Source organism: Apis mellifera, linkage group LG7 (genome assembly GCF_003254395.2).
Source record: "Apis mellifera strain DH4 linkage group LG7, Amel_HAv3.1, whole genome shotgun sequence".
Lineage (NCBI taxonomy): Eukaryota > Metazoa > Arthropoda > Insecta > Hymenoptera > Apidae > Apis > Apis mellifera.
The window spans coordinates 8,469,368-8,492,989 of NC_037644.1; the positions used below are offsets into that span (position 1 = coordinate 8,469,368).

Sequence of the window (23,622 nt, forward strand, 5' to 3'; positions counted from 1 at the left end):
TTACCATTCACGAACAGTTACGGTTCGATTCGAGGATTGTTAAAAAAAAAAATGTTTCACTAATCACAGACCGTGATCGAAAGAATTACCTGTGAAAATTTCCAAGGTGATCCTTTTACTAGTCTGCTCTCTATGTTCTTTAACCTTTTTGAATCTTGTGAAGAAATTATAGATTTCTTTTTAAAAGAACACGAATTTTTTTATAAAAAGTTCCTTAAAATTCTTTTCAAATATATCGTCACTTATTGAATATTTTTATATTTTTATATTTTATATCGTATTTGCAATCTGAGGATTCGTACGATTTTTTACACGCAAAAATAATTTTCATTATTACTTTATTTATTTTATATCCCGTCCGTGAAATAATATTACACAAAGAATTTTTTGAGAGAAGATATAGACTTTCACTGATAAATAAATTGCTAATCGAAGGAAGATATCATAAAAATTCATATTAATAGAGAAATTCCCGAAGAAAATCGCGAGTTTAATATTATATCCATCACAGCCTATTTACCGTGAGATCTGAAAGTTGACGACGTCAATATGACGATCATACCTCGACACGACATATAAAGAAAATAAGATGTCGTTCGATTCCCACGAACACTCGACAAGGTGGGAGACATCTTGGATTAATGTAAATCGCAAAACTTGTTGATTTTCTTCTAGAAAATGCGGCCTCGTCCATTGTCGTCGTCCATCGTCTTCTTTTCGCAATCATAAATCGTTGCGAGGATGATCGCCGATTAATTCAAAAGGTCGGCTCTTCGTCATAATAGCCGCTTCGAATCTAGAAATAAAAATACGAGTCGGTTTGATTGATTTATTCTGGTCGATGTGTAATGGATTATTCTTTTTTCCCCTTCTTTCTTCTTTAATTTATAGACTTTTGCTTCGACGATGAAATTTTGAGAAGAGGATTATTATCTCCAAGCGTTTTGTTCAAAATAGAGTAATCTTTTTGAGAAGAGTGAATCGATTATAACAATGAGACTTTTTGAAAAGTTAGAAGGATTGGTTTATCGGATGAAAAAATTGAGGAAAAGAATAAAGATTGACTTTTTACAATTTTTACAAATTGATCGATAAGATAATTTTTATAATAAATGATGATGGAATATTTTTTTAAAAGTATATTTAGAAATATGAATAGAATCATTTATAATACAGTTCTAATTTCAAAATTCTAATTTTAATAAAAGTGTTTGTACATGTGAAGCATGATGTGGAGCAAAATTTCTTTGAGAGGATAAAAGGATCCTTTTTGAGTACTCTTTCATCTCTAGAAAAATTAAGATTCTAGAAACTAAAATAAACACAAATGTTGATGTTATAAAAGTATTAATTCAATTTAATTTACTTATTAAGGAGATGTATTTATGAATTTAGTAAAGTTCAAATTATTATTATTTAAAGAAATAAGACAGATATCTAATTTAAATTTCTTGATTATGATTCTTAAAACATCTACGGTAGGATTATAATTTCATTTGATGAAGCGAGTGTGACAAAGATAAATATTTCATCTAATATAAGATTAATTTCATCTTATTTAATTGCTTGAATACAAATTTTCCTGTTAGTTTCAATCTTTGAAACCATTCTTTAAATTTTCCATGCATTTATTTTGAACACTTTGTGTAGATATACATAGAATAATATGTCTGTAGAATATTTTGTAGAAATTGAAACAGTTATACACACCCAAAAGTTGGTATTTTCTTAAGTTAAGAATAATATGCAACAAAATTTTAATTTTTTTAATGAATAGTAGCTGAGATAATTTTACATTATTGATAAAAAATAGAAAAACCGTGACAAAGAAAATATAACTCAATATAACTTATAATAAATAAACTTGAATTTGTTTAGACATTTTTGTTTAGAATACTTTTAACATTTTCAACAATTTAATACCCTTCACAATAGTGCAGACAATTGTTATTCTAAAATCCTTGTCTACAAGTCAATAGTACATAATATCCTATATATTATAAATATAATATATATTTTCGATGCTATATACAATTTCTGCTTTTCTTTTGTTTTTCGATCTCTGATCCACGAATATACCAACACCCTATATAGCGTCTCTCCTCTCCTTTTAGCGTGACACGATCCACGCTGTGTAATAACGATTACGTCACCGGTGGTGATCGGCACGATGTCATCGGCAGATGGTAACCTCGTAATTAAATGTCCACCTGAAGTGTATTTCGTGGCGCGATCGATCGTAATTCCCATGTTGCACGCGTCCCAACGAATACGAGGTGCATCCCAACCGCGCGCGATTATGCACGTGCAGCGCGTTGCGTGCAGTTGCGAGCGACGAGTTTCCGGTTTCGTGTCGTTTTGTTTTCTTTTTTTCTTTTTTTTTCTTTACTCTCAACTTTTTCTTTTAATTAATTCTAATTGATCGAGACGTTTTGTTCTCCTCAGATTAGATCGGATATTTGAATAATAAAATGTTTCGTGAAATGGTCTCTCTTTTTTTTTTTTTTTAAGATTGAAATCGTTCGAGAATTAAGAAAATGTGCGGTATAGAAGTATATTTATACATTGTGTATAAAGCGGGAAAAGAGAACGATAAAGTTAATGAGATAGTCGTAGTTGTCTCTTGAGCGTATAAATTTTGCAGAGCAGGTATAGACGAGGAAAGTAAATAATGGAAGAGAGAGAGAGAGAGAGAAGGAAAGTTTGGAATAAACGCATTCTGTGGAATCGAAGAGTTTGAAAAAAAAAAAAGGAGTAAGATTGGAATGTTTATAAATGTGTATTAAATAATTGATTGATTGTTTCTCCTAATTTTAGTTACTATTTGATTTGAATTTGATTTGAAATTTCGTTTGACTTCTTTTTAATTATATTTTTAAAAATATTATTTATGAGAGAAGATGAATTTTTTTTTTTTAAGTGTAAACGGTTTGGGTTTTAGTAGGATTGTAAAAATGGCAAAAGCAATAATGAGCAATAATAATTTGTTTAAATTAACAATTGCTTTTTTATCAAATTTTTTATTAGTCACATAACCATCTATGCGCAAGGAAATAAATAGCTCTTTTTTGTAAAATATTAATGGTCGCTTTTTCTTATTTCAAGATATTTAAAAACTTGAAGAATTTAACATACTTATGAGTAAATATTAATTTGCTCGCTTTATATAATAACTTTGCAACAAGTTGTTTAATCAAAATAGTATCTTTTTTTCTTCTTTTTTTTAATCATATGAAAGCGGCGTATAAATTAGCCAAGGAGAAACTGTGAATTTAAGGTTTTTTTTTTTTATGTCAACAATGAAATCATAATGATCGTAGTAATATTTGAAGTGTTAAAATAACTAAATCAATTAAGTTTCACCACTACTCTTATTAAAGTCAGCATTATAAGTAATAATTGGTCTTAAAAGGATAATGAGGTCAAAGAAGGAAGAAAATTTCCTTGGTGTTGATCTTGCATTTTCTTAACTGATGTATTCAGCTTTTTATAATTTTTATGTTTCTTACCATAGATACAATCTTATAATCCTGTAATAAAATTCTATCATGCTTTCCTTTCTAATAATAAGATTAAATCTTTCTTGAAATAATATTACAAATTCAGACATGATGTTATGATAATTCTTGTAATTTTGAATAATTAAATTTTTTAATCATTTTAATTGTTATAATAATAGTTTAAAATACTAAGATGAACTATATTTTCTAAACTGAATCACGCATTTTTTAATAAGCAATTAAATCACAGATATAAGAAATTAATGCAAAAAAAAATATAAACAGTGGATAATTCTTTGTAAATTTTATAAAATTCAAACCAAAGCTATTTCTCAAATTAATAACTCTTTTCTAAATAAATAGTTTAATAATTTTTTAGAGGAACACAATTGCATATATTGATTGATCAATAAAATTGATCTTCACAATATGCTTTTTATACACAAAATGCAAAATATAATGTATCGAACGTAATACACGTCTATTCTTCTAAAATTTATTATTACCTGTTAAATATTTTTCATTCAAACAATCAACAGTTTTAAACGACTCCTCCTGTGTAATCTTCGGTAGTTTTTTCCTCCTTTCCTTTTTTTTTTTTAAACGCTTATTAGAACAAAATTATAATTGTAGTCAAAATGTCTGTGTATACAATTCATATTTTACCGCACGTGCCGTTGGAATGTTTAGCTGTCAGCTAAATCTTAAAAGAATCATAAAATATGGTAAAAGTTGAATAAAGTTAAATAATGTTTCAAGCTTTCACTGAAATAGTCAAACAAATGTTATCTGGATATTACTTTCTTTTGCATTTGTAAATATTATTGCTCATCAATATCCAGTGATTTCATAGATAAATGAAAGAGGAAGTGTTGTAAAACTCGATAAATTAATCAATCCGAGGAAAATATATGAGATTAAATGTTTTCCCAAAGTTTTTGACATTGACGAGTGAATATTGTTGAAAATCTTCTTCTTGTTGTAAATTGTATTAATTATGTTAAAATAAAGAAATTTCCAAAGATATTTTGCAATCGAATACCCTTTAATTAACAAGATTATTGTTAATAAATTGTAATTCATTTCATCATAAATTACTAAACGTGTTATAGATATTCGTTTAAATTATCAGAATTTTTGAAAGATGATGATTCATTTCATATACACAAATATTGTGTGTACACATTGCTATTCAAAAGTTTGAAAGTACATATTAATATAAAGTAATTATTTGTATTTATAATACTGATTTAAACAAGAAAAAAAATAATAGAATGTTCAAATTTTCAGAGATAATAATTGATTAAACAAGTTGATGAAACAAAAATTTAATTTTGATTATTTAAGATCATTTAAGATTTTATTATTTGTCACATTATACTTTCATTATTATTATTTAGCAAATTTCGATTAATAAATAAGTTTAATATGCATCTTTGGATTATGTTTTTATTTGAAATTTCTTATTATTTTCAAACTTTTGAATATCAATACATGTCTAATTTTAATGTTTTCGAGAAGAACAGGTTTAAGAAATGTACAATAGAATGGCTGGCGAAAGTATTTGAATATTACAAGAGAATTACACACATAGGATATTTTTTTTTTTTTGTCAAAGTGAAACTCTTTTTTTAAGGGTGTGAAATCAATCCAAAATTTCAACACGTTTTCATATTTTGAACATTTTACAATGGAATAATAGAAAAGCATTAAACTTGTAATTTAAAATTTTAAAACTCCATCTTGAAAATTTATTACATTTAAAGAAATAAAAATATAATTTTGAATTTAATGCAATGTTAAAAAAATGCTCTGTATACTCAATTCATTGTGATCTAAATTTCTCGAAATTTCGTAAAGAGCAAAAAATGTAATCATCGATTAAAAAATTAAAAATTATAGAATAAACATTATGAGTATAGTGTAGAATAGATATTATGAGTTGTATTATGCAACAAGACAAGATTATTGACAATAACAAATATTATTGAAAACAATCCACGATGTATAGCTACAAAAATAAGCTTAAAAGGAAAGTATGCCATTGCACACATTGATTATTTGTCATTTGGCTCAAATAGGAAAGGTAAAGAAAATAAAGTGATGAATTCCTCGCGAATTGAGCAATATAGAGAAGAGTATACGATGATTAGATATAGCTACCAAAAATAAACGAAGAGATAAGTTTTAAAACACAGTTATTCTTTATCTTTAATCGAGTTAATAATATTCTACTTGTTAACATTTTTAAACTATACATTTGTGATATATTTTAAAATTTGTATCTTTTAAATTTCAGTGAAAGAAAAAAAAGAAAAGAAATTATTATATATTTTATCTCTAAGGAATAATTTACTTTTGCCATTGTAACATTGAAGATTATAAAAAAAATTAATAAAAACCAGTCTTGCTGCATGGAAATGCATGGAAGAGCTCTTATGAAAATAGCCATATAAAAACGTGAAGGGTTATTACACGTGAAATCTTGCCACACCGCCTCCATTCTTGCGATACGTTGTGTTTGCCAAGGTAGATTTTTTTTATTTCTTCAAGTATCTTTCGATTCAAAGTAAACTAAACAAAACGTAAAATACTGCTTTACGTTTAATTAAGAAGTTAAATTAAATTTTCTTCGATGAGATGATACTCATTGAAAAAAAAAATAGTTTCAACATTGATCGAATATCGAATATAAAAAAATTACAATTACAATTATCTTCACATAATTGATCATCCTATTAAAATATTAAAAAGAATTTGACGAATGAAAAAAAAAAAATTTCTCTCCAACCATTGAGATTGCAACATTGTTAGAGGATCTTTCCTCTGGTGGAAAGTGAGATCTAAACAAGCAATCCTCTTAAACAAGAAATCGTAGAAAATCATTGTTTGTGTAAGTATCTGTTTACCAATTCTAACAATAAGTCAGAAATGGGTGAATACATTTTACTTTCTCCGGTTGGAGAATCCGTTCGTCCATTGGTGGTCGAAGATCGAGCAGAGAAAGTATGCGATAATTAATGGCAAACACCTATGATTTAATAACAAATGCAATACTCACAGAATTTCCTGCTTTTATCGCGAGTTTCCTTGGCCTTGATTCCTTTTTCTTTTCTTTTTTTTTTTTTCCCCCCTCTCTTTCAAATTCCCTAACAATTTATTTCGATTGAAAATTCTATATCGAGGATATAACTATAAATTTAATTTGTAATAATTTTCCTTGTGAACGAAGTAATTTTAATTTTATAAAATTTTTCACAACGAATAAACGTTTTTGAAAATTTGAATCTATAAAAAAAGGATGCAATTTTTGTTTTAAAAAATGTTTTATCGTAAAACGTTTTGCAAGATATTCAGAAAAATATGTTTTTCAATCGTGGATGATTGTCAAAAGAGAAATGGAGCATCTTTTTCGAAAATTTCTTTTAAATATTTCTCTCGTAATTTTTATCAAATCAAATTACATATAATTATGTGATTATATTTTTAAACAGGGAGAAAATATTAATTATACGTTTGCAGTTAAGATGTTATTTATATTTCTAGATCATTCAAGGGAGTAGGACAAGTATCGTTTATTAAAACGTTTATTTTCCCCTCTTCTGTTTCAATATTTGGCATTAGCTCCGAATAAACTTACGAAACGCTTTGAACGAAGAATTTGTAAATACGTAATTCTTCCACTTCGAAAGAAAGCAGCCCCTCAATGGGGTCGTTTCATCGATCGCCCCAGATATCGATAAACTCCGATTTATTTCAGATTTCCGATATTGAATGCAAATATCGTCAGATCTTCAAAGTTATTGATAGAGGTATTGACAAAGAACACTCCAATTATAAAGCATTGCTTGCCTCTATAGTGTCTTCAATGGAACTTCTGTTGGCATAATCAATAAATGCCTTGGATATTTTTTTCGAAAATTATAACCCAGATAAAAGAAGAAAATTTTAATCGCTTAAAATTTATTGTAATTGTAAGTAATATTTATTAAAAATGCTTTTCATTTATTAAGTAAAAAGTATATTTGAAATTATGTGAAAATACTTCTTTTTCCCTCCAATTAATCAATTAATTGATAAATATATAATCTCTTAATTAAGAAAGTTAAGTTGATTTGAAATAATATTTTTCCAATTTCTTCAAAGTATTCGAATATGATTTGTAATCATTATTTCATTATTTTAAATAAATTTATTTATTTATTTCGAATATTTCAGAAAAAATTTGTTACAAATTCAACGTTACAAGAAAATGCTAATGACACGCATTAATCTTGCACGCAGAACGAGGCTTTGGCTTCTCTAGTTTTACATAAGTAACGACAGTCGATCTATAGTCAGACGTTCGATCGGAGAACGTATTACCATAATCCTCGCGCAAATGTTATTTCGGTTTCGGTATTTTTCTTAACGATGTTGAAAGACAAAAGAAAAAAAAAGAAAAAGAAATCTAGCACCATTGGAATACATTACCTTCACCTTCGTGTTATTTTTATACGCACAGAGAAAGAAAGAGTAGCATTGCATGATTCTGTTGTCGAGATAAAAATCGTCACGAGAATTTCGTGTAATCTCTCGTTTCTATAGAATTAAGTGAGAATAACTTGCGTAAACTGCAAAGGTACAATGGCATTTGTGAAAACGATTATGGCACGATTTTCAAAAAATTTACTGATTAAGATTTATTTTTTTTTATATACCTTAGTTATATGTTTATATATAACTATATAGTATATAACTTATATATATATAAGTTATATATATATTTATATAGTATTATATATAGTTATATATATATTTGTGAAATTGTCAAGTATTTTTATTAAAAAAGAGAGAGAGAGAAAGAATAACAATGATATATAAATTTAGTTTTAAATTTATTTTACATTGGTTAAAATTAAAAATTATTTCCTTTTTCGTAATCTTAATAATTTATATTACATTGCTCAACTGATTTATTTAATTTATTTAATTTTAGTTCTAGACTTTTTCAATCTCATCCTTTTCTTCGAAACCAGTACGAATGAAGTTTCAAGAATCAAATTGTACTTACTTTCATCCATTTTATCTTAAATGTTAAAACATGTACGAAAAATTATTCATTTATGAAATCAATATATATTCACTCCATCTTAAATAAAAGTAATGTCAACCACAAGTTCCATTATCCGAAAATTTTCTTTTCATCCTTTGCTGCACTCCACGAATTTCAAACTTACGCATTCAACCCTTCCTCGCCATAATAAAGGTGAAAACTGGCTCGACTAAAATTTTAACCAAGATTAACCACGAGGAGGAGGAGGAGGATCGTCTCCAAGACTTATCGAATTCGATCAGTCACCTAGTGCTACCTCGAGTTTCGTGGTATGGTAAGGTCGATGCGAGGGAGGTCGACGGTGTCGTGCACCCGCGGATGCACCAGCGTGCTCGCGTACCCCGCGAGGGAGGGAGAGGCGCGTAGGCGTGGTGCGAAGGGGTGGAGGGCGTGGTTAGACGCGATCAATAAAACCACCCCCGCCATCCTCGCCGTTGGAGCTGCCTACGAAAAGTGGTTTCGGCGGCGGTGGAGGTGGTAGCGGAGGGGGGTGCATCGACTCTGCCAAACCACATCGATCCCTCAGCCGCCCTCCCTCCCCCGCTCCCTCCGCGAGTGACTCTCTCTCTCTCTCTCTCTCTCTCCTCTTGCACATCTCGTTGAAAGTACCATGGCCTCTGGAATTACGCAGGAGACTTCATTCGTGGCACGCAGCCACGTGAACACGTCTGAACACGCAACCCCGTTCTCTCGCGTTTACACTTTGTCGTCTCGGTTCCTGCATTGTCTTCGAACGTTGTCGAGATTTATTTTTGATCTTCTTTTTCTCTTCTTCTTCTCGCTTTTAAATTCGGTCAGTTCGGTTATCGATTATCATTTTTGTTCTTTTTTTTTTCGTTTCGATCGATCGTACGTATTATTTTCTGCTTTGATAATAATCATGATAATAGAAAAGTTTGAATCGAGTTATGTTGAATTTTCTGGTAATTTTGTTATCTTGCTTCGAAATTCATGGCGGTCGATAAATAATTTTTTTTGTCTTCGAACGTTGTCGAGATTTATTTCTCTTCTTTTTCTCTTCTTCTTCTCGCTTTTAAATTCGGTCAGTTTGGTTATCGATTATCATTTTTGTTCCTTTTTTTATTTTTGTTTTTTCGTTTCGATCGATCGTACGTATTATTTTCTGCTTTGATAATAATCATGATAATAGAAAAGTTTGAATCGAGTTATGTTGAATTTTCTGGTAATTTTGTTATCTTGCTTCGAAATTCATGGCGGTCGATAATAATTTCTTTTGCTTTCTAGCAGATTTTAAACTTTCTACGAGGATAATATAGTTTAATTTTACGACTTTTTTAACTTAAGATTCTGGAATACGTCAATGGTTCTGAATTTTTGGATATTTTGATTTTATATATTGAATTATTTATATTATATGTGTATGTATTCTGAAATAAATACTTCAAAGTTTCTTCAACGTTATAGATGTTATTTTTATCATTTTCTCGTTCAATAATTGGTGCTGTAATTTTTACTTCATATTAAATCAAGGAATATATATCATTCTGATCGTATAAATTATTATATAAATATTATATATTATATATATCTAAACAAAGTTCTTGTAAATTCTTTTTCTCACTAAAGAAATACCAAATGGCAAATTAACTATTTTTCATTTTCTTATAATTCTTGTTGCAACAGATTTCACGCGGATTGTTCGATCACGCAATTGTTTTTATTTCTTGGTAAAAAATACGAGATGGAATTTAAACAGTTGAAATCACGCACAGGTCGTGCAATTTTATCGTTATTTTGACCTCACGTTTCTTTATTTCTTTTTTTTTCTATCCTTAGCCTTCGTGTTCGTCATCCATCACGAATCCATCGATTGAAAAGTCATGCGATTTTTTGGAACGAGAATGAAGAGAGATATAAATTTGCATATATTAACGATATATCCATATCGCGAAAAACTTTGTTTCTTCTTTTTACCTTAATGTACCTGCAACGTATTGTAATGTAACGTGTTGTTGAATCACTATGGCAGCTCGTAATTATATTATCATTAACATGACGAAAATAATATTCTGAAATGACGTACATTATTTTTCACGAGAATCTAGACTTAATGGGTTCTGGGTTTTGTTAATAGTACGTTCACGATTTATAAATAAATATTCTCAATGATTAATGAATTCTAGAAAATTCACGAATACTCTCGTCGTTTCTCTTCATTCATTTTGTTTTAATTTAACCTAAATTATTTTTGTACGAATATTTATATTTAATATTCAAAGTGTATAATTATCGAAGTTTTTTTTATGATTTCAATGTTATAATTTATTACAGATATTATTCATTGTATTATTATATTTCTGAAGAGTTTTTTTTCCAAAATGATTTCATCATGTATTTCAAAAAATATTGTATCTATATAAAGATTGAAATAAATTTTTCCAAATTTATTTTTTTTTTTTTTTAGGTGTTATAGTCAGCAGCAATTTAAAATTTAATTAATTCAATTAATACTGAATATTAATCAATTAAATCACCTTTTTTATTAACAAAATATTCTGTTTTAAAAGAAATTTTGAATTAGTATTTTTCTTTTATTTATCCACTTGATAATTTTTCAGAAATTTTTACAAATAATATAAATCAATTTTATTACTTGATGTTAACAATGACAGTATGCAGTATTGTTTCATTACAAAAATATTTTCAATGGAATAGAAATACAAAAATATGTATCTTTTTAAATAAAATATTCTATTAAAGTTATTAAAAATTATAACATAGATTTCAATTAATACAGATAAGATATCTTTTTTAAATTTTATTTACAGAGAAAAAATTTGAAAAAAATTTCATGCAATTAATAAAATCTTTGAAAAAGATATTTCGAAGAAATAAAATTCGTAGTTACGAATTGGAAAATTTTCACGATATAATAAAATGTATTATTTATTATTCTCATGATTTTCTATTGAAAAATATTTGTAAACTTTTTCTTATTCTTTCACAATATGAAATTTTGTATCGAAATATGTACAAACGGTACAAAAAAATTACAAAATTTTAAATTTCAAATTATATGAATAAAGAAATATAAGAAAAATAACGTTTATTGATAATATCATTTCTCCTATTTTTCCAGATACATGTACATACATTGTGATATAGATTTAGATGACCATGACTCATTTGAAATCGATTTCCTTCAAAAGGACACGTTTCATATTTTAAGAAACAACACTCTTCTTATTCTTTTATTCTATCGATCTTTTTTTTTTTATCTGTTATCGATTCGTGTGTTAACGCCATTTTCTTCAAAATCAACAGAACCTTAAGAAAAGACAGCAAAAGTAAACTGGTATTGTCGAATCTTGTCACGCAGACATTTTGATACTATCACGAAATGACTCAGTCCATACAAAGCAGATGCAGAGAAAGGTGTGAAAGAAAGAGCAAGGATTTTTATTTGCAAATAAAATCTAAATTGACCCGAATAATTAGAAATTATAATTTTTGTTAAATTTTCTTTTTTATTCGTAAGATTCATTAAATCATAACATTATATATTTGTACAGAATGATAGAAAGAAGGGATCTAAAATTTTTAGAAATATTTTAATATGAGAATAATAAAAAATATTAAATATTTTATACAAATCCTTGATGATAAATTTTTTCAATTTTTATTTCTTATGAATATGTACAAACAGGAAAGGAATATTTTAAATATATTTAGATAATTGAAATTACTATAAAACAATTTTTCTCTAATGGATTAATTAAATATAATTTGTTTTTATTCCTTATGAATATATACAAATAGAAAAGGAATATTTTAAATATATTTAGATAATTGAAATTACTATAAAATAATTTTTCTCTAATTGATTAACTAAAAATCTAATTTTGCTTCTTTGTTAAAGTAAAATAGATTTTAAATTTTTATTTTTCTCGATTAAATTATTTCTTCATCAACACGATTTAATTTCATTGTCACTCACGTGACAAATAATTATTTTAATTATCCGTAAACAATTCGTCTACGATTGAAATTATAAAAATGCACTTTATCCTTAGAATTCCGTAGTTTTTAGCATTTTTAGGTCGAGAAACTCTCACGAATCTCACCGAAAATGGTGAGACTATCGATCGAACAGTGCACGAACTTTTATCCTGCTCGTGTACACGTACAGCATATGTAACGATTCGAAGGAATACACGTTTATCGTATAATTGATTTTCTAACCACTCGTTTAAATCATCGTACACAGTCCCGTCACGTGCCTCTCCTCTTCCTTCTCTCTCGATCTTCGAATTTCTCCATTTAATCGGTTTGAATTAAAACGTTTTTAATTTTAAAACGTTCAAACACACGACATCCGTTTAATTATTCGTTAAATAAATTTATTATTAAAATACAAATTTCAAAAAGTTTGCAAAACAATTTGCAAAAAGTGAAACAATTACTCTTTTGTTTTTATTTATTTTATTTATTCATCAAATTAAAATCAATACAATTTATTTTCTACATAATATTCTTAATATTTAATTTTTCTTTTCTGTATAATAATATATTTCGAACAACTTTGTATCAATAAATATATTTTTGTTGAAATAAAATTTACCAGTTTTTTCTTTTTTATATCATTTCTAATAGATTCACGCTCATACATCAACTAGATATTGTACGACACGTAGGACAAACGTGACAACAATTCGAACGTCAGTTTCTTTTATTCAAACGAAATTTTTGAAGCGCTTGCAAGCACGCTTTCAAGATACGAAAACAATCGCTGCACAAAACCTCTTTATACTCACTTGATATATGTGTACACAAAAAAAAAAAAAAATTCCAGTTTTTGAAAACTTTAGAGAAACACGTGTCTCACGTATTTTGACTAAAAATCGATATCATCAATTAAAAAAATCTATAAATAAATGTTAACGATTGGACGAATAAAATTAATTCAACGAGGTATGTCATTGTCATTTTTGTCGTAAGAGTAATTAGTATTGACCTTGGTATTTATTACGTCTTACCAAGCTGATCGTTAATTCATCACGGGTCATGGTATTAACATTTTAAAAATTCCTTGCACTTGACTTTAACCTCGTCATTTATTCAATCACGCTTTATAATTTTCTGTTTGTGATTTGCGAACGAAGAGTATATTGATTAAAAAAAAAAAAAAAAATTATCATACAATAGAATGGATTAAATGAACGGATAAATGGAGAAAATGGGGGATAAGAAAGAAGAAGGATGAGAGACTACGAGATAAGTTACGTATTACGAGAATTGAAGTCTCCGGGAAACAGGAAAGTAAAGCTGCTTGTTTTTTTGGAGAAAGATCGAATGTAAACGTGATCGAAACATTAACAACATTGATTTCGAATAAATAATTTTTAATATAACGATAATCGTAAATACGAACATATAGTTGAAATTTAAAATTGGATTTCTATATTACAAAAAAATCGAAGAAAAAATTAGAAAATTGATATCTCTATATATCTTTCTCCCATTAAAAAAAGAATAAAAAAATTATTTAGGAAGAATTAAAATTAATTAAAATTAAAATTATTTATTATTTTTAAATAGGAAGTAAAAATTTGTTATACTTTCCATCTTTTAATCTATTATATACTTTTATTTCTAGGATAAATAATCATTGTCTTATCCATTTCTTGCAATTCGGCAATCAATAATTACCGTATTACCACACACTTATATACATGTATAACATTTATCCTCCTCGAGAATAAAAAGAGTCTTGCGGTAAAAAAAGTTCGTTCCTCGAATATTCTCATAAAACGGACGCGTACAATGAACAAGAACCGTGCAAAATGAAGATTCGAACGTCTCGACTTAATTAACTTTCACTTTATGATCCGTCGGTAAAGCAAAGAAGGGTCTTCACACTTATTGCGTCAGAAAAGTGGGGATAGAGCTAACGAGCGTTCGACGTGCTCGCGTTCGCGATCGTGATTCTGTTTAACCGATGGTGTACACGGCTCGGTCGATATCGAGCGAGACGTAAAAAAAAAAAAAAGAAAGAAAAATATATCATCAACGTCTAACCAGATCCTAATGATCAATCGGGCCCAAAATTAAATCGTGTGTGTTAACTGATTACGAAACTATCCGTTACATCGAATCTCGTTCCGTTAATTCGATAATACCAACAAAGACTGACTCGATTACATCGCGACGATGGTAATCGCCTGTCGGCCGACTAATGGGCCTTTACGTAACCGCGCTTACCTATATATCGTGTCGATGTAAACACGCCACTTCTTCGTGGTAAATGATCGTTACGTTCCGCGAGAAGAAGAAACATAGGCAGGAAGGCGGGGTTAAAACTTATTTTTCTCAAACTTTCCTCGATTCTGATCCACGTTCTTTCTTCCAATCGGAACGTATGAATTACATTCTCGCGATAAACTTGTATATCAAATATATTATAAAGAGTCTTAAATCTTATTAAATTTACATTTGCATTTAATTCAATTATTTACAATACACTTCTCAATACATCGAATTAATACATCGATCGTCGCTGTTCGCCTCAAAAAATTTTCAAAAAGAAGAAGAGAAGCGACTTTTCAAAGAAACTCGGACGAGAAGGCTTCCGAACTATTCACGCTAGGACAAAGAATGGGAGGAAGGGCGCGTGCAAAGGAAAAAACGCGTGCAACTCTGTTTAATGCATACCTGCCACAGGCAGCGTGCCACTCCGTGCCTCCCTTCCGTGAAACTAAAATAAATTATTGTCCCGCAGTATTCGTTGCTCGCCGGGGTGCCGTCAACCCTCCGCTGTCTCTCTTTTCATGCCACCTCCGTACACCTCTCCCCCCCTCCCCCTCCTCCCTCCCGTTATCCTACCACCACCTACCTAATATAATATTCTAGGCAATTACAGTGTTTGCGGATCAAACAGAGGGACTCCGTTTCATCTCCCTCGTAACTCGCTGCCTCCTCCCCTCTCCCCCTCCACCAGCTCGCTCAGACGTCGTGTGAGCGGGGGGAGGGGGAGGGGGTGGTGAGAATCACGCGGATGGCAGACGTTGGAAACGAGGGTCTATGCATCGGGGATCTATCGGGGCCGATTTTCTCTTCTCTTCGACTCTTTTTGTTTCTTTCTTTCTTTCTTTTTTTTTTTTTTTTTTTTTTTTTTGTATAAATAAAAACGTGCGTTTGCAGGCACGTTCTCTTGCGCAATTCCAAGCGTAGAAGAAAAGAAGATTTTTTTTTCCAGCAATGTTTGAACATTGTTATCCGTGTTGCACATCTCGTTGTTTGGAATAAATAAATGTGAAATACGAGTTTAGCAATTCAAGGATGATATTTTTGACTTTTTAGTCGGAATCTCACGTAATTTCTTTTTTATTGGATCAGCTATGATGCTTCTGTGATATAGTTATATAGTTAAAGAGAGAGAGAAAAGTGCGTGTTCTTTGTTGAAACTTGCTTAAACGAACGTTGGTGAAAAAAATTTCTTCGAATCTGTTAGAAAGTCGGCTCGGCTCTGTAATTTAAATCGTACGAATTTACAAGTCAAATGCATCCGTCACTTGAGGAGTGTAAATTGCAAGTTATTCGTGATTGCAGCTTGGAAAGCAATTCTAAACTGCGACATGTTCTTTAATCAGCAAGACCTCTCTTGTTGATTCGCCAAATGATTCAAGGAATCCCGAGTGTTTGTTGTCAGAATAAGTTGCCTAGAAGGAATCCGCCGCTTAATCGACAGGCAAGCTCGATAAATTTTCAAGCAAGGAAATATTTGCTCGATGAAATCCTCGTTCCAGAATTCTTCCCGCGTTTCCAGACACGAGATAATCGTCATATTTGAGCCAATGCAAAGTATTTATTTAAACAAAAAATTCTCTGTGATATTCAAACTCAATAATTACTTCTTTTCTCCTCTCCTTTCTCAATTTTTCTGAGGCAGAAAATTACAAGATTTAACATCGATTGTGTATAATAAAATTAGGGAAGACAAAAGTTGGAAGAGAGAGAAGAGGAGTCACCACGTGTGATTTCTCACTTAGTTGGTGCAATCTCCTTCCATTTTCTTTTTCTCCAGGATTTTTCGTTAGAGAAAGAGGACGAGGGGGGAGGGAGGCGCTTGTTCCAGTTTTTAATTGCGCCAGGAAAAACGCCAGACGCGGCGTATCGCGCGATTTATATTCTCCTGTTGCGCCTTCTCTCCTCTCGTATAATGCGAGTCTTGCCTCATCCAGGTTCCCATAATCTCGTTCCAAAATACGTTTCCCTCTCGTTTCGCGCATTGTTCAACGCCACCTGATTTAATCCTGTCTCGCTCAAAATGGCCTCGAAATTTCTCTAAATTAATAAAAGGGCTCCTTTCGAATTTGAATTTCCCCTCGAAATTGTCGCGATGCATTCAAAAGGGAAGCGACAATCTCTCTCTCTCTCTCTCCATTTCTGTTTAAATCCTTTTCATCGAATTAACGAGCAATTATTATTGAAATTAAACTCGTCGAGAAGATCGTTCAACAATTTGAATTCGTTCATTCTGGATGGTCTGGAGATCGCAGTCTCTTGAATTTCGATGATCGTTTCAAACGATGAATTCTATTCTCGATTAATCACTCACAATTTGTTTCATTCGAGAATGAAAACTCGAATATTTTATTCTTTTTTTCTTTTTATCCCAGTTCATCGATTAAAATCTTTCCTTAAAATTTCTCTTATTTGCAAAATGAAATTTGCAAGAATATAGAAAACTGTTCTCGAATCTCGAGGAGTAGAGCTGCATGTAAATGAACTTTTAAGCCAAGTACAATAATAAATTCATAAAAATCTTTTCTCACGTGTATGAAAAATGTTCCTTCAATGATTGATGCGTCATAAACAAAAGTAATACAATTTCTGTCTGTTTTCTCATATTTTTGAAAAATTCTCCCATCGAGAAGAAGAAAAAAAAAAAAAAAAAAAAAACAGGCAAACAGTTTAGAGGCAAATGTGTGGATCGACGAGAGGCTGGCAAAAATCCTGCCGGATTACGTTCCCTCTTTTCCGTTGTAACGAGATTTTGCGAAAGATTTGGCGCTGTGTCGACCCATTCAGTGGCTGAAAGTGAATTCGATCGTACAGAACCGAATTACACGGGCCGCTCGCCTCGTCGACGACGTTTCGACCTGAAACGCTTCCTTTTTTTTCTCTCTCTCTCTCCTCTTCCTTTCTCTTCCTCTTTCTTGAAACCCTCTCCTCGCGAGAGAAGAATTTTCGCAACCGTGGTGCGAACGTGACTCATCTCGTCGCGTACCTCATACTTTCGGTATCTCTTCGGATTAGTTTGAGTTTTTTTTTTTTTTCCAACTGTATCTTTCGTGCGATAATAAAAAAAAATGAAAAAAATGAGTCGACGTCGTCTTGAAGATTTTTTTGTTTTTTTTTTTTATTTTTTTAATAATCGATATTCGATTACTCGTAGATTAATTGCATTAATTGTTTATTATAATTTATTATAATTGTTGATTAATTGTTAATCAGATATTATTCAAGCGAAGGATCGTTTTTAATTTTGAGAAGGGAAATATTTATATAAAGAATTGAATTAAATGTCTGTAATGAGTGGCATCTTGTTTATGTAATCTTATTACAAGTCGTTCAAAAATTGTTTCAGTTTTATTAAGTGATTTCTAACAATGGCTTCTTCTTATTGTTATTATTTATTTTGGTAGGATAAGAGAATTTTTCTCGATTTTATCGTGTTTTGTTCGAAATACTGAGATTTTAAAGAGATTATAAGGTAAGACACGTGTGAATCTAATCATAGAGATATTTCTTTGCAAGTTTTATCGAAAAAGATACAAGATCTTGTTTATTTATTTATTTTTTAAATATAGATTGTTTGTAAAGGAATAAAATCTTTTCTACTTATCCTTAAACTTTCCATAAAATGAAAATGGGTTAAATTTAGCGCCTTTTTTTTTTTATAAAAGAAGCAGTTAATTAATTTTAATGGATATTTTTTCTATCCCGTTGTCGTTTTAATTTCTTTCAATGAAAACGTAAAGAGATTAAAAAGTTAAATTTAATTTGACGAATAATGAAGAAAAGCAAGGAATTTACCCATTGTTGGTAATCTTACGATGTGACATTTTATTATATTCCAGATAAGTAAGATTTATTATAGCTGATGAATTAATCCTAAATTCTCACAACATGTGAAATCTCGCTTCGTTAGCACTAATGAACTTTTTCTAAATATTACACACCAGTGAAATCTTGTAATTTCTTGTACACGCATGATTTCACTTCTATTTTTCTTTTTTTTTTTTTTTTTTACAAATTGAATATTACTCGATGTAGAAAATAATTATTATGATTAATACAATACAATTACGATCGATCGAGATGACTTGACGAATATTTTATTACAAAACAAAAAAAAAAAAAAGTATACATTACAGTATCGAGTTTCTTTAGAAATGATATTTTAAACGAAACAATCTCTTCACGTTAATATAAAATGATAAACGATATTGGCCACTGAATTGAAAAATTATAATTTTATAATTTTATAATCGAGGTAAAATTAACGACGAGGCTTGTTAGAAAGTAACGTTTAAAAGTTTGAAAAATTCAATAATTGAGCAATAATTGAAGATTTTATTACATTTATTAATTAGAAGAAACGGTGTAATTAAAACAATTCATTATAAAAAGAAGCAAAGTACGATTGATTGTATTCCGATCAGGTAAATAATAACAATAGATAATTTTAGAAAGTGAAAAATAATATGTTCAATAATAATTTCAAATTATTTTATATATCAATTTAATATATCAACAATCTTGTAACGAGATAGAAATTACATTTAATTTTTTCAATTTAACAATGTTTTATTTCGTAACATTATCAAGATTCGGATAACAATTAAACTTTGTCAAAGTTTGAGACATCGAGTCCATAAAAACAATTTCTATTCAACGTTTTCCAAATTTCTATCTCTTCCAATTTCCAACATTCTCTTCTCCTTCCAAAATACAGATCATACGGTATACAATATATCTTCTGATCTAAATCTTTCCAGCAGGAATAATTTTAATCTCCGCAACGTCGTCGTTGCAATATTTCTTCTTGATTCGTCGACACGGTGTTAAACGTCCGAGTCTTTGACTTTTATCACTTCGACGTAATTAAGCATCGAGGTGAGATCTCGGCCGAGATTTCGGTTATAAAAAAGGGTTACAGCCCATCTTCCACTGTCGTAAAAAACAAAATATACGATCCGTTCGTGGAACATTTGCATGTTACTCCACTCAAAGATTATTGGATCGTTTACAACATTTCAATTAATTTAATTATCACCGTTTCGAAATTTCTTTTTGGAAGACGTTTTGAATAATGCAATATGATATATATTTTTGCAGATTAATTGGCGAGGAAGAATTAATTTTTCTCCTCTCGCCCGGAATATTTTAACGAATCTGAAGATTTCATTACGAAAAATCTCTGTAATATTTTCATTTATATCGATGACGCAACGACGCATCAGAGAAAGCTTTTGTTCCGTGAAATTGAAGAGATTAACGAAGATTGCTCAAGACAAATGGAAGGGGAACAGGAATTGAATCCAATATGGTAAAAAGATCGTGATGAGAAAGATATCGTTGGTGGAGGAACGCATTGAAATGTGAAGATTCTTGATTTGATTTGATTCTCATTAGAAAAAGAAGTTTGAGATAATGGAGATTCCATTGTACTATTAGCAAGATATAATCGTTCGTTCAAAAACTAATGCTAACTAATTTCAATAAGATTAAAAACGACAGAAAATGTTCAATTTTTGCTTGAAAATAATTTTAATAATTTTTTTCTTCCTTTTTTTGAAATAGCATTAATTGAAGATTCTTATAATTAAAGATTATTATTTACGAGTGATTTAAGTTCTCCATCTCTCAAGTTGAAAACTTTTGACTTTTCACGATTCATTGCTCGAAACTTATAAATTCGTGTATAAATTAAAACTTTTTTTTATATATTAATAATACAGATCGACCTCAACCTCGATTTTAAAAGTTTGATCAAATAATTAAATTAATTCTCACGACGAAAAAAAAGTTCCAACCGATCTCGCATGATATAAATGTTTTTATACGTATAAATGAAAAAATACATAATTTCGTTGTATTTTGATTCTTAACTATGGAAACACGGGTTAAGAGGAACGGCCATAAATCACTAGAGGCACGAACAAACTAATGTGAGAAATTCCAACACGGTGCACGGAGGTCTTCTCGCCGCTGTGCAATTTCCAAGCTGATTAAATCGGGCCGATTGAAAGAAGACAACTTTGTTTCACGCTTCTCCGAGTTCATTCAATGTAAACCGCGCAATCGAGCCAGACAATGAACAATTTATGCGAATTTTGTTCGGGATCGTGATAATAAGGAGTAATTGATTTTTTGTGAATTTTTTATTTAATGTGTTTTAATTTATTCGGTTTAATTTTTTTTTAAATTTATAACGATGATAAAGTATATATATATATTTTTTCTTTCAACCATGTCTCTTCAGAGAGATCAACTCCAAGAGGGATCTCCTATTGCTGGAAACTTCAACGAATGAGAGCAGAGTGTAACAGAACGAATTTCCACGAGAAGGATCCATTTATCCGAAAATATATTCCCTATTTAAATGTACAGGGTGTTCCATTTTTAATATCAAGTGAAATTCTTCGAGATTGAAGAAGAGAGATTAAATCTTGTTTAAAAAAATTGAAACAGTTGCTCGAAAGAAGTGGAGAAATTCTTTGTTCAATTGGGATAATAATTTAAATAAACGTGTATTCTTAGTTTCTTTTTTTTAAGATTCTCGATAAATTATCTGATGAAAATTAATCTTTAACAGTTAATTGAATTTGTAAATTGAATTCGATTTTGGGGGAAAATGGGAATTTAAAAATTTTTAATTTGCATGGAAATTAGAATTATTTTAATCCCTTTCTTGAAAGTTGCTTCTTCTTCTCTTCGTATTTTTTTATACTTTAAAATATGTAAAAAATATTTGGAAAAGTGAATTTCATCCTGCATTTTTATCTTCGCTGTTACTGCACATCACAATGTATGAATACGTGGGTTGGATTCAATTATTTTTTTAAAAAAAAAAAGAAAATGCACTCTTCTGCCTTTTGTGTAAAATTATATGAAATTCAGTCTTGAAAATACGTTTTTCATTCGTGATATCTGAATGGACGGTTAGTATTTTTACATTAAATCATCCACCAGAGAGAAAGTTTGTTGTATTTTTAACGTATTTTAATGCTAGTACAGTAGTTTTAATTGGCACAGAGAAGGTTCTTTATTTTTTCTTTATTTCTAATTATCTCTTAAAATTAAGAATTGTCGAAATCTAAGATTCATTATAGAAAAAAAACACGAGAGAGAGAAAAAGAGAGGAAACACGATTAAATTGATAAAAGAAATCCCTTGTTCATGAATTCACAAGAATTAACGAAAATTTTCTCAAGATATCCACAAAATCAAACGCTCTCTTCTAAATGCACAAAAATTTAAACTCTTTCTTCTTTGTCCTACTTTTATTCTCCTCGTTTCATATTTACACAGAAAATTCTAGAATTCTAGATATCTCAATTTTGCAAAAAAATTCCCTTTTCCAAAAACGAGAGTCAATAACTTTTCAATTAATTTAATCAATTAATTTAATCAAGGAAGGAAGGAAGATTTCGTTTCAACGAAGAAAGAATCTCCAATGGATTAACTCCAATTTTTACCAGTGTGTAAACACTTGATTTAGCAATTCATCGAAGCTGGTATTTTAATTTGCAGGTAATCAGATGCGATTCGACCACGGGAAGAGGATTCGTGACCAAGTTTCGCGAGAAGCTTTACCAGTTTCCTGGCTCGTGCATTTTGAGCCTCATGTTCTGTTAAACAGCCTTACAGCGAGAAGCGTGAGAGTCGACCGGTTGGTGAGAATAATACGGGGAGAAGGGGATCGATAGTATTGTGAAATATCTGTGCATTCATCGAGATATACGAAAGTAGAAAAAAAAGAAAATTTGTTGACGACAAATCATTTTGGATCCACCAGATCGAGGTATAAATTATTTATTAATAGGAAGAGACAATTTATACGTGCAAGAATGTAAATATAAATATTTTATTTATAAGATATTCTTAGAGACAATTTTTATAGACTCGTGAAATTTCTTTTCATTCTTCTCAGCATCTCCACGTTTCAAATGATATGAAGTCGAAGAAATAATTAGAAGAATGTAAATTATCCTTTAAAAATAGAGAGAAACAATTGCGTTAAAAAATTTAAATTCGTAATTTTAAAATTCATTAGCACAATCCTATCATCAAGTGTATTCTTCTTTTTCAATATCTTGATTTATGTTATTATATAATGAGCAATATAATATATTCTACTCGATCAAAAATATCTAACAATATCCATTAAAAAATTCCAACTATGAGGGAACAATGGGAAAAACGAAATTGAAATAGAATCGCCAAACCCAATCGAAATAACATAGATATCTATAGTCGAAGCTGGGAACAATTTAATTTGTTCCAATACACGTGTGAGTGAGATCAAATTTACAACTCGTTTCGACACAAACTAAACATCCGATTAAAAATACTATATCATTGTACAACGATCTTAATATCACGACTAAAAACAACATTTTCTCAATTTAGTATTACAATTCACATTAAACCTGAATGATATTTTTTATTTGCACATTCAATTTTACGTGCAATTCCAAATAAATTAGGTGGTGTAATTGGATTAGTTATAAAATTTATCACTGAATTTTTATTAATAATTTTATTCTATAATAACTTGACTTTGAGAAAACAATTAATTGAATATCCTTTTACTAATATTAATATATTATTTACAACAACTTATTTCTTATATTTCATCCTAAACTTTTATTTAAGAAAATTATGAGATATACTTAATATAAAAATCATCATCAAATTGAAAATTGAAAATTTTAAATAAAAAATTATTGAATAAAAAAGAGTTAATGAACTTGAATAAGTATATATTTTGAAAAT

At 29.5% G+C, this 23,622-nt stretch overlaps 1 long non-coding RNA gene across 1 annotated transcript; it reads right to left on the reverse strand.

The window, feature by feature from the left end:
- On the reverse strand, positions 1-15,362 carry LOC102656007. The gene is made up of 2 exons (XR_003305028.1): positions 15,268-15,362; positions 1-796 (listed from the first exon to the last, which is right to left on the reverse strand). It is a non-coding gene; the product is annotated as an uncharacterized LOC102656007 (long non-coding RNA).
- Between the last annotated feature and the right edge of the window lie 8,260 nt (positions 15,363-23,622).